This window comes from Epinephelus fuscoguttatus, linkage group LG13, assembly GCF_011397635.1.
Source record: "Epinephelus fuscoguttatus linkage group LG13, E.fuscoguttatus.final_Chr_v1".
Taxonomy (NCBI): domain Eukaryota; kingdom Metazoa; phylum Chordata; class Actinopteri; order Perciformes; family Serranidae; genus Epinephelus; species Epinephelus fuscoguttatus.
In genome coordinates this window covers 14,697,056-14,709,587 of record NC_064764.1, presented here as the reverse complement: position 1 = coordinate 14,709,587, position 12,532 = coordinate 14,697,056, and positions in this window count along the sequence as shown.

Genomic DNA, 12,532 nt, shown 5'->3' with positions numbered 1-12,532 from the left:
CCGGCACTGAAGCTAAGTAATGTATGCTCTATGTAGAATATTTTCACCTTTACTTTGCTTTGCCATTTGACAGCCCTTTTCTTTGTCACTATATTTTCACAACCATAGAACTTCTGTATTCCTTTGCATAAGTGCAGCTGTGCTTTGCTACAGATCAGATGTTTGGTTCAGAAAGTGCTGTTGCAAAAACGTACCATCTGTGAAATCTTTCCAAAAAAAAAAAAAAAAAATTGAAATTGAAATTGAATCTGCTCTCGTAAAAGCACTCCCTGACTCAAAAAGCTCTACGGCATAATAAAGTGCACAGCACAGTTGGGCATATGTGTAGGAAGTTAGATTGCAAAGAAGCGGTTAAGGAAATGTAGCGGCCGTCTGAAGGCAAATAAAGCAGTGAAGATATCCTGAATAGTGCATACTTAAACTGTTATTGATATTTTTAGACGGCCCTTCTTCTAGGTGGCTGTAATACATTTTGCTGTGGTTGCCATCCACAGCAGTACATTAGCTTCTGTGCTGGTACTTCTGTCTGCTTCTCCTTACTGGGGCATGCCGACCGCCATCTACCGTAGGTAACAACTACGCTGACCATGGATAAGTATCGCATGACACTAGTACTATACATACTGCTACTGTAAGTCCGTTACAGCAATTAATGTTGGTCAATGAACTTCAGCCTGAGCTAAATGTTGCAACACTTAGCAGTACCTTAGCAGCATCAAGGGCTCTCCAGCAGTGGCACAGAGCTAAAATAAAGTGTGGCTGTGAGAGACTAATTTGGAGCAAACTAAACCTCATCTGGAGTCTGTTTGACTGGTGAAATACTCACAGTATAGGTATAGTTTAATTCAACAGCAACTATAGCAAGTAGTTGAAACCAGGGGTATTTTTAGGTTATGTGTTTGCTATAAACTTGCTTTGAACATAACGGAATATCGAAGAATATAAGTAGTAACACACACTGCTACTGGTATGGCCTGAACATATTACTGTGACTGCACAATGTGCAGTCCATTCTGTGTGAGTAACCAGCTCACTTAGAGGAAGGGAAGCTGATGTGTTAGTGAACATAACTATACTTTGACAACACATCAATATACATAAGTCTATTTTAATGCAGGAGCTGTCTGACAGCTGCTGCAAGCGCAGCAGAAGCAAACACCCCCCAGGACAGGGTGTTCCTCAGACGCTTTAATCTTAGATGTACAGAATGTGCAAAATTATGATCTTATGGAAATGATGCAAATAATCACACTGCCATCTTCCATTATGTGTATGTGACAGCCCTGCATTATGCAACGCAATGCATAGTGCCCTGTCCACCTACCACTATTGCATTCAGAATGCAGAGTGATGGTGTGCATGTCTAATAAATATTGCAGGAGGATACATTTGGACCATCTACCCCACTGCATAAATCAAGAAGCTTTCCAGCTCCACATTATCAAGGCTTCACTTAGCTGCGTGGCTGCCTGAACCTTCTGCTCTCCAGCAATTGTCAGTGGTTACTCCTGAGTATCTGTGTGACTGTCTGCTCTCTCTACGGACTGGGGTCTACACCAAACTACACAAAGTTTAATACACACTTAACTTAGTGTGGTGTTGTGCAGACCACCCCTGCAGTCTTTTTGAATTGCTTAAAACAAGTAAATGACTGAGAAGAAGAGCTATAGTTTCAGGGTCTGGAGGTCTTCCCCTAGAAAATGTTTTTTAATTTCAAAATTACCCACTTAACCCCAATACTTTACACACTTCATTATAGCTGCAGTTTTGAGTTTTCAACATCATGGAAAAATGAGCAATAAATCCTGTGAATGGAGCTCTATCAGACAAAAATAAATGGCAGCAAATGAGGCACATCTGCTAGACTGTCAATACATAGCGCAAACATTTAGTAATTAATTAGTTAGATGAATGCTCTATATTACATTTTCCACCAAATGCTATTTATTATTTGAAGCACAATGAGCTGGTTCGAGGATGTTGGCCTAATTATGTCATGAGATACACATAAACAGGTAGCCCTAGTAAGTTATATACAATATGATTTAACATTAGCTGTGTCTTACTGGCCCTTTTTATGGCAGCACAACTTGTCACAGCTGGAAAAGCACAGGTGTTGTGAATGACATTAATTATAGTTCCCCTCCACTGTCCCAGTTAGCCAGTGACCTCCCTACCACGACCCTAGAGCCAAGAGGAAATGATATTAATTACGCCTGTGCTTTTATGATGCAATAACCTCCTGAGACTCGAACTTTAGTTTGGTTAGCATTTTTTTCTCCTAGCTATTTGGAATCAGTAGGACCTGATAAGCATTAAAAAACGACACCTTTTCAACAATAAGTCTCAATGTTCTCAAACAAGACGAAAATAAAATCCCAATGTCCTCAAACGAGTTCTTCCTAATTAACAGTATCTTCGCTTGTTCATGCTGCTAAAATTGGTAAAAAAAAAAAAATGTTGCCATATCAAACTACAAACATTATTAATTATAAATAAACAAGTTTTAACCATAAAATGTGGTCAGGTTTTGACCCTTGTCCACTTTTGTGTCAGGATCGGCTGCAGACTGACTTGGCAGAGATGGCTGCCATCTTGTTTTTACATGGATTAGTGTATTGTGCTCTTACTACCACTAGATGGCACAAAAAAGTGTCCACATAGAGGACAACAGGTTTAAGTTAGGCAGAATGAAGTATAAGGTGCAGGAAACCAAAAATGCAATTTCCTCATATGAGGACAGGGGGTCTCAGGAGGAGAGAATGCAGCCTGTTTAAAAACACTGAATTAACTTACAGTTTGCTAATTTGTTTTTTTTTTTTCTGACGTTACGTCCTACACAGCTAACTAGTTAAATCGCCACTGTAGCGGACAAATGTTTTTAGAAAATTTAAGTTGAAGAGATCATTTGCAGTGTTCTCCATTAAATATCTGTAATGTTAATTTGTACCAATAATGTTAGCTACCTTTCTATGTCTATGACTACCAGAATTGGGTAAGGGTTACTTTAAAAGTACTTTACTGCATTACTTTTTTAAAAAGTAACCAGTTAGTACTTCCAACGTTACTCCCTGAGAAAAGTAACTCAAGCACTTTTAAAGTACTTTTGAGTATTCTACATTTCCTATTGGGCAATGGACCACAGGGCGCTAAGCCTACATTATTTTGTCTCCAAAATTAAAGTTATGGACCACTTGCCCTTCACTGAGATCCAGTTCTCCCATCACAGCCGTCACTTTGACCAGTACAAACACAGCACGATCTGCTGCCGTAGACAACTGTATGACAACAACACCCCAGCGTTTTTAATATTTCCTCTAGGGATGTTACCACACAGAGTAAAAGGGGAAATGATGGTGTGAAACAGCAGAGGCACTTTGTCAACCCGCTGAGTTAACGTTACTGTCATTAGCATCAAGCTAGCAAACAATGGTACATCCTCACGGTCGGACATAAAGTAATAACATTAACAAATAGCGGCGGGGCTTTTACTCACCACAACTGCAGAGGCTCCCAGCTTCATTTGAAACAGACTACATTATAGACAGTCTGTTATTTATTAATCCCTCTGTGTGTTTATATATTTACTTTTTATCCGCTCCCTTGTCTTTATAAAGTTAACATACAACATTTCAAACTCACTCAACACTTCCTGAATTTCTTTCAGATTAAAAGCCCCTTATAACCTCGGCTAGAGATCCCTCCATTTTCTAAATAGGCTTTTATTGTGAAACATTTGTCAGGACTTCCTGTGGAAGATACAGGAGCTTGATAGTTTACTTATGGCGCTTCAAATGTAGCTCCTGCCACCTGCTGGCGCTTTTAGGTGACTACAACAACATTTCAGCTGGCACATGAACAGACACAGTGACTCAAATGATAGTAATGAAAATAAGACAAGAATAACCTGACGACATCACACGGCATGAAAGACGACCGGGGATAATTGGTGAGTACCATCGTGTAGTGTGTCATGTCTGTCGGCCAAGTCACGGCACGATTTTATGACTCCACAATCGTGTCATGTGACATAGTGACTTTCAGAACGGGCAGTCGTGTAGCATGTACCAGGCATAATGCAAGTCCTGAGTCTGACCTGTCTGTCAGCAAGTCCTCCTCCACCTTTTTTTAGACTCCACCATAGACAATGGCAGTATTTCTCCGACCACGTAGCGAGCCACAAGCTCCGTGGCTTCTTTCAGACTGATAGGCTTAACGTTATCTCCGTTATTAGAACCAAACCACAGCCGTTGCTGTTTTGGAGCTGAAGCGTTCTAAAAGTAACGGAAGTAACTGATGGCTTGTTTGAAAATGTACACAAGTAGGCCTATTTGATTACTCAAACAGCAAACTAACGCGTTAGGTTACTCGTTACTGCAAAAAGTAATCAAAGTACTCTTTGTTACTTTGTAACACGTTATACCCAACTCTGATGACTATTAGCACTAAACATGTATGCCTCATGTTTCACTGATCATTACATGTAGTCACAAAGGTTTTAAGACACTATTGTTAGAACATCCTCTATCCAGCTCTGATGAAAAATATCAGTGCACAACATCAGTGCACAAGTCTGAAATGTAAATATGTGATTTACAGCATGACAGAAATGCTACATTTCTGGGGCTACATTATTGCTAAGCTAAAAGTATTACAGTAAAGTTTTACAAACAAAATTTTATAAAGATTTTTTAATCTTTCATTTTGTTCACCTTAAATAAAGTAGGCTACCTACACATACACAAAGTCAAATACAATACTACACCTTTTAAAGAGTGGCTTCATAGCAATATAAGTCTCAGCGCCTGAGAAGTGTTGGCTATTTGCAGTGGTGTACGACGTAATGATACTTTGTTATAAGTATTATTTGGGAGCATCTGTACTTTACTTGAGTTTTTATATTTCTGTCAACTTTTACTCCATTACATTTCCCCTAAGCATCTTACTGACTTACTTACTACAAAACAGGGAAGGAAGGAAGGAAGGATGGAGGGAGGAAGGGATGGACAGATGAATGAAGAAATGGGAGGGAAAGAAAAATTTGTGAATACCTAATTTTTCTTTGTAAGCTCCATTTTTAAGGTGGTGTACATTCTGACCACTTGCTTTTCTATAAACAAAATTTACTTGTACTTTTACTTTCAACACTTTATTGCATTTATTGTTGTAAAATCTCTTTTGATTCTTAAGTTCAGTAAATCTCAGATACTTTAAGACTTTTCCTCAAGTAATATTCTAAAAGGCTACTTTACTTCTACAAAGGTGATTTTCTGGGAAGATATCTGTACTGTAACTCAAGTGTGGCTTTCAGGTACTTCATGCACCAGTGACTATTTGCAGGATCTGATGCCATGCAGTTAAAACACTTTTGAAAAAGCCCGTAGGTAGAAAATCAAGGCAGCAGGATTTCCAGTGTTGCACGATTTCTTACAAGGTTTCATAGTTAATAGGATCAAATGTGTGTCATGCTAATTGAATTGGTTTTAAGTGGATGCAATATGGAACCAATACCTGATATGAAGGTACTGACAGCTTGTCTAATTTTTTTTAATTTTGTCAGTGAGGAGGAGGCAAATGCGTTGCATGACTCAGAGGGTAGAATTTCAGGGGCTACTGACATGGGAGGGTTTGTCAGCCTGTCAACAGTATGAAATAAGGCCAGTGCATTATTACTGTTCATAATGATGCCTTGCATTTCTCAGTCTCTCTGGATGATGTATTAAGATGCTTAAAAATACAGCTTGACATGTGGAGAGAAAGAGACAAGCAGTGAGTTTGGTCCTAGCAGTGATTGGCTCTTTTTTCTGGTCAGTGACCTCCAAGAAAGTAAAGGAGGGTGAGATGGTGACTGGAGAGGAGGGTGATCTGGATGGGGTTAGCGGGATAAAGAAGGTGAATCCTCACATGTCGTGACTGGCATGTGGAGTGGAGAATCCTTGTCTTGGCTCTGATGTCCCTTATGTTTTAAACTAAGATAGATAATGGATTTTCACTCTGATTTTTCCTGTATCTCGAGTGGTTTAAGACTTTGAGGTAACTCAAAGCTTCATGCTGAGCTGCGGCTCATGAAATACAAAGAACTGCTGATGAAATCATAGCCAAAGCTGTTCTAGAGCTGAAACTGAAACCAACAACCAGATGAATGTGGATATTAAAATGTACTGGGGGAAAAAAAAACCTGAGGCGGCTAGGTTATCATGGTGAGGCTGTCAGATAGCAAAGCTGGAAATCTGTGGTTTTCACCTGTACTGTATGCCCTTCCCTTACATTTCTGCAGGGCTAGAATATTGGATTTATTATTATTTATCAAAAGGATATGAAGTAAAGATTTTTTTTCCTCTGGGGTAATAAGTCAGCTGAAACATGGACAGAGCTAATATTGCAGTAGTCAAGAATTCATCTACTGGTGTATCATTTTTATCATTTTTGCACTGCATCGCTGCATGATATGTTCTACCCTGTAGTCGAACCCTTGCACCATTCAAGAGCAAGTGGATGATTTGAGTATTTTTTTAACCTGAGGGCAGGCTCAAACTTTCGGCACCCTGTTGGTTTTCCAGCAATTGTAGTTGCAGCTGATGGGTTCCGTGAATGCGAATACACTGCATGTCTGAATGATGGGCAGAAGTCTCCACTGGCTTATTGGGATCACGAGGGAGCTGATGTCACTCTGCACAAGAGCAGTAAACAGTAATAGATACACTGCCCTTTTGCAAAAAAACAAATCTTAAATGGTCTTTGTGATTAATTACCGAAATGTTGTCATTTACGGGCTCTTTTTCACACTCATCAGCTATAATAGACATGTTTAAATTGTAGCATAGACACATAGATGTGCTAGCAAGATGTCATTATGTATCAAGATGCAATTACTAAAGGGAAGTTTCATTCTAACTTACATCTAAATTGGAGCTGGACACAGATTGGCTGGGAATAGCAGCATTAAGCCATACAAACTGTGAGTAAAGTAGAACAACACCATAACTGATCACCACACTGAATTGCCATTGAATTTCACTTAGTTATTATGCTATATATTAAGTTATAGGCTTATATACTGTCTTAGATGTGAGATAGCAATGATTGAGAGGTCTTGAATCCGGCTACAATATCACACACAGTGTCTCAGTGGGCTTTACAGGCCCAATTAGGGGGGAATGGGAAAAGAACACAACAAAGGTCTATGTTAAATTGGGAAACAGGGAATCCACCTGAAACTCTTTGTGAATAAATAGAGGAGAAAATAAGAATACCCTTCCCTAAGTTGCATAATGTGCTTTTTGACCGCCGTGGGGCACCGACAGATATCAAATACATAGTAACAGAGCCTCTATACAATATTGACTTCTCCAGTGCTTTTGGACGTACTTACAGAAACAAAACAACACAGGCATTCCATTTGAGCCCTCTCTCCAGCTACCTGTCAAACATTCGTCCGAGGATAACTGCTGTTTTGGCTCTTTGATCCGCCAGCTCCTGCGGAAAACATCATGGCCTCCTAAATGTTCAACTCTTTTCATCAGCCGCTGGTTCAGTCTGATTCACCACTGTTTATAATTAGACATACTCTGCCTGCACAAATATGTTCCCAGGAGCAGCCAAGTTTTTATGTTAGTGGAGGGTGGGATTCAACTATGTGGACATTAGACGGCAACCATGAGCTCAGGAGACTTTTAAAGTATTACATGTGTTGACATATTGCAGGGAGAATTTGAAACTTTTCCAAAATATGGACGACATGAATTCACTCTAGACTTAAGAGTCAAGTAGCAAATACTGATATGAGAGATGTATGTTGATCGCACATCCATCCATCCATCCATATTCGAAACTGCTTATCCTCTTCAGGGTCGCGGGGGGGCTGGAGCCTATCCCAGCTTACATTGGTCGAGAGGCAGGGTACACCCTGGACAGGTCGCTAGACTATCACACAGCTGACACATAGAGACAGACAACCATTCACGCTCACATTCACACCTACGGACAATTTAGAGTCACCAATTAATCTGCATGTCTTTGGACTGTGGGAGGAAGCCGGAGTACCCGGAGAAAACCCATGCTGACACGGGGAGAACATGCAAACTCCGCACAGAAGGGCTCCCTCCTGGGATTGAATTAGGAACCCTCTTGCTGTGGGGCGACAGTGCTAACCACCACACCACCGTGCCACCTCTTGTTCGCAATCACCAGAGTATAATGAAACAAAAGAAATTCGTTTCTTGAGAAACTGCAGTGTGAATGCTTCACTCCAAAGTGGTCAAAATCCGGCGCTTGGGACACTGACGAAAAAAGCTGTCCTATAACATCAGCATGATACGCAGCCAGTTGCTGTTATAGTTTAACAGCTTGATCCAACAAACACCTACTTTCACCCAGGGGTGAGGTGTTTGCATCCCGTAAGATTCTAAAGCCAAACCGTGTTCTTTTTTATGTTAAATTTCCTGTGAAAAAGGAAGTGTATTTTGACAGAAGACAATGCATGTGACAGGCAGAACTTGACATAGCATCCCAGAACATCAACAACAGATGCACCCAGGGTACCGTTCACGTCGTATCTGGACATTGAAGGTCCATGATCAAACACTGATATGTGACGAGGTCGGAGTGAGAATGTGTTGGACTGCTGGATGTTGAAAAGCTGACACTACACTGTTGGATTAAATGTGTAAGAACAGGTTGAGACAGTAGGAAAGCTGGAAAAGTGGCAATGGGTTTAATTAGTAACAGCAATTACAGCACCAGCTTGGATAAAACCGATACCACAGCCATTGCATTGATGTGTGAATTGTTGTCAGTCATTTGGGTTACATTATAGTATCAAACCCTAGGTTTGTTTGTTTGTTCATTTATGAATCCCTGTACAAGATTTCTATGCGCCCTCAACAGCAGTTTCGAAAGGAGCCGAGCTGACAGACTACAGTGTGCTGTGCCGTACAATACAAGTTTATCACAGCATTGTGCATTTCAATTTAAAAAAAGTTTACACAATTTCACGTTCATGCAGTCGTACTGCTCCGCATTTAATGATTTCTCTCATTGTTTGTGTTAAATCCTGTGCTAAGAGGTATTTGACCAGAGAGAGCGAGCGAGCAGCTGAGTTTATGAAAGTTCAGTCTGCTGAGAAGTGGAACTAAGACTGTTTTCAATGTGGGGATTCTGACTTGGCTTAGCTCCTCAGTATTAAACTTGCCAAAGCATACAGTGAAAGGCACAAAAACACAAATGGAGGTGCAAAACATGAAAATTGGGTTTTAATCAAATTGCATGGCAACCGCGTGACTTTATATTTCAAGAGCTGTAACTAATGCTACGTTCAAAGTCAGACGAAAATTGCCAACTGGTGGAGTGTAATCACTACAACACTGCACAGACTTTTTTTTTTTGAAAGCTGGTATTTAGTGCTATGAAGTTATGAATCACAGCGATATTAGTCAGACTGTCAACATCTGAGCAAAAATGTGTCAGAGCTGTATTTATCTTGCTAAACCCTGACTCATGTGGCCTGCAGTGGCTGAAATGAGCAGATGGTGTTCAGTTGTTGGTGCAGACATGTTCAAGGATGGTTTTCTTAAAGGGATAGTGCACCCAAAAATGAAAATTCAGCCATTATCTACTCACCCATATAACGAGGAAGACTCTGGTGAAGTTTTAGAGTCCTCACATCACTTCCGGAAATCCCAGGGGAGAGGGGGTAGCAACATAGTTCCACCTAATGGAGGCTTACGGTGCACCAGATTCAAACGTCCAAAAACACATAATTGAAGTGAGACCAGCGAAAGCAAATGAACACACATGAACGCGGTGCCCATGTCTCGCGCAAACGCACACACATGAGCATGGTGCACAGAGAGACAGTTAGAGCTACAGGCTACAATGAAGCTATAAACAGAGTTCAAATGACGTTTTTCCAAATAACTTTTTATGTCGGGGCTTCAGGACACTTGGATCACTACAGACAAGCAGTATGGAGATATTTTGTGGTTTCAAATATGTTTTTGGACGTTTGAATCTGGGGCGCCGTCAGCCTGCATTAGGTAGAGTTGTGTTGCTACCTCCTCCCCCCTTGGATCTCCACAAGGGATGTGAGGACTCTAAAACTTCACCTGAGCCTCCCTCGGCATATGGGTGAGTTGGGTGCACTATACCTTTAATAAACCTCATCGTGTACATAAAGAATAAGAGGTGGTTCATTGACAAACTTCACATTTATGATGTAGACAATCTTTACCATAGCAAGATCTCCATGATAAGTAAGCTAATGTTCTTCCCACAACAAACACTTTCAAACAACACATATAACTGACAGCTCAGAGATAAAGAAAAGACAGTCAAAGAAAACACATTTCATATGTCAGGTGATTCAGTAGTGAAAGATACCTTGTTTTTTAAGGATTATGAACAAGTTGAAATCCGTATTCCTGCACAGTGTTGACAGACTGTGCTGTCATGTTTGTGCCGTAAATGCAACTTGAAGCCCTCAATGTCGAGACAAGTTTGTCATCTAGCTGGCGTTTTCTGTTTCAGGGGGCACTACACCGCATTTATCAAAGTCAGAAGTCAAAAAGTCTGACTTAACATTTCTGGAACACAGCACATCTGCTGAGTGAGGAACAAAAACGCCAGCTTTACACCTCTTAGGGGAACTCGGGAACTGGCGCTCTTTGATGTTTCAGAGCACAGTTTAGCACAACATTAGTATTCACTGGTGATGCATGACAGCCAAATGCTATTTTTCTTTACCGTATGAATTTGAGCAGTGTGAGATGTCAGTTTCTATTTGACAGCTCATTTGTCAGTCCTTTAGGCTTCTGGTAGGCATCATCCTTTTCAGTGTACAGACACGCAAACCCTCCACCTGTCCTCTCACGTGGAAACATCCCTGGACCGCTGCCCGTAGTCAATCTGGCCTGTGCTGCCAGACCCACACACACACACGTATACAGTAGCTGGGAGGAAACAACGAGCACTGAAGCTGTTTATATTTTATCTATTCCCTTAATATGAACAGACATGGGTTTGTCCACTGTGGTTTTTAACCTCTTGGTTGGTTATTTCAAAGCAAACGTTATAATCTGTGTGTACAAAGTTGGAAATGCATCACTATCAATGTCTCTACATTCAAGTTACCAAGGCAGGAAATACATGGACAGCTGTGGTAGTATCTGTTTGTTTGGCTCTTTACAACACCAGATATTTTAGCATTCTCCTTAAATTTAGTGTTGCACTCTTCTAATATTTCTTTTTCAATGCATCTTTCTTTCTTTTCAAAACCTGGCACCTATATTAGCCATTACTAAACTTGGTTGAACATCTGTGTGGGGAGCATATCTATGTTCCCAGGGTCCCCAAATCATATCAAATCATATCATAAGGATTTCATGCAAAGCCTTTTTCCACTATATGTCAAATGTTCAGTGCTTGTGTCCCTGGGTCATTATGTTGAAACTGCCAACCAAGTTTTTTTGTATGTAGACACTGATGATTCCACAGTGGCTGAATGAATTTTTACAATTCAAACTGCATTTGAAACCTTCGTCTCCCTTCGTCCTTTTTTTGTGTTTGTTTTGTTTTGTTTTTTTCAATTTCAGCTGCGGAGACAGCCTTCACCAGTCGCTTACAATGTTGCTTTATATCAAGAGATGCTCAAACAACTCAACACGAGGCCAGACTAGGCTCTTGGGACCACATAACCCTGGGAACATAGGGAAGGCTCCTAGAGTTATACAAGTAACAGCTATTGTAGCCTCGAGCCGTTACAGCCTCGAGCAGAGATGAGGAGCCGGCTATGGATGTCTGGTAAATTCACTTCTGTCTAACTCCACACCCCAAGATTTCTTTTCATTTTCAAACTTGTAGTCTTCGGCCACAGCCAACAAATTTATCAGACTTCACGCTGCTCCCTCTTGAACCACAAAAGGCTTCAACCAATTTTTTTTCCATATTTGTGGTAGCACTGGTTGATTTTAGTGCTTTAGTGCTACAGGAAATTATTTCAACGTCCGATCTTGAACTGTAAAAACTCAAGGTATCTCAAGGTATCTCAAGGTAAGGTCCATAACAGTGGGAGTGTGTTTTCCTACCTTGTATGAGCCATTATAGTGTTTGATCTCCTTCATCTATGAGTTCCTAGTCTCCTTTCCTTCATATTTGAGGAAAGACTTAACAGAGAACAAGGAGCTGAAGAGGGAGGCGTGCATTGTTTATGCTCAAAGTGGACTTTTGTTTTCCGTGGCCTTGTCAAGGATTGCTTAAGAAAAACTTAAAGAGCCTCTCATCACACTCTCAAAATGTCAAAGCACCCGCACAAAGAATACAGATTTTGATAACGTGATTAAAAAAAGCTTCAAGGCTTTCTAAAAGCACATCACTCTCAAGTTGAGATTAAGTGGCACTGGAACTGCCTCAAAGCCCATTTTAAACAATCACTGAGAGCAAATACAACAATGACAGTGACTAATGTCTGCATACATTTTTTAAAGAGACTTTTTGAAGTCTGGAATTTAAGTTTACTAACCTCAATATTTTCAGTGGT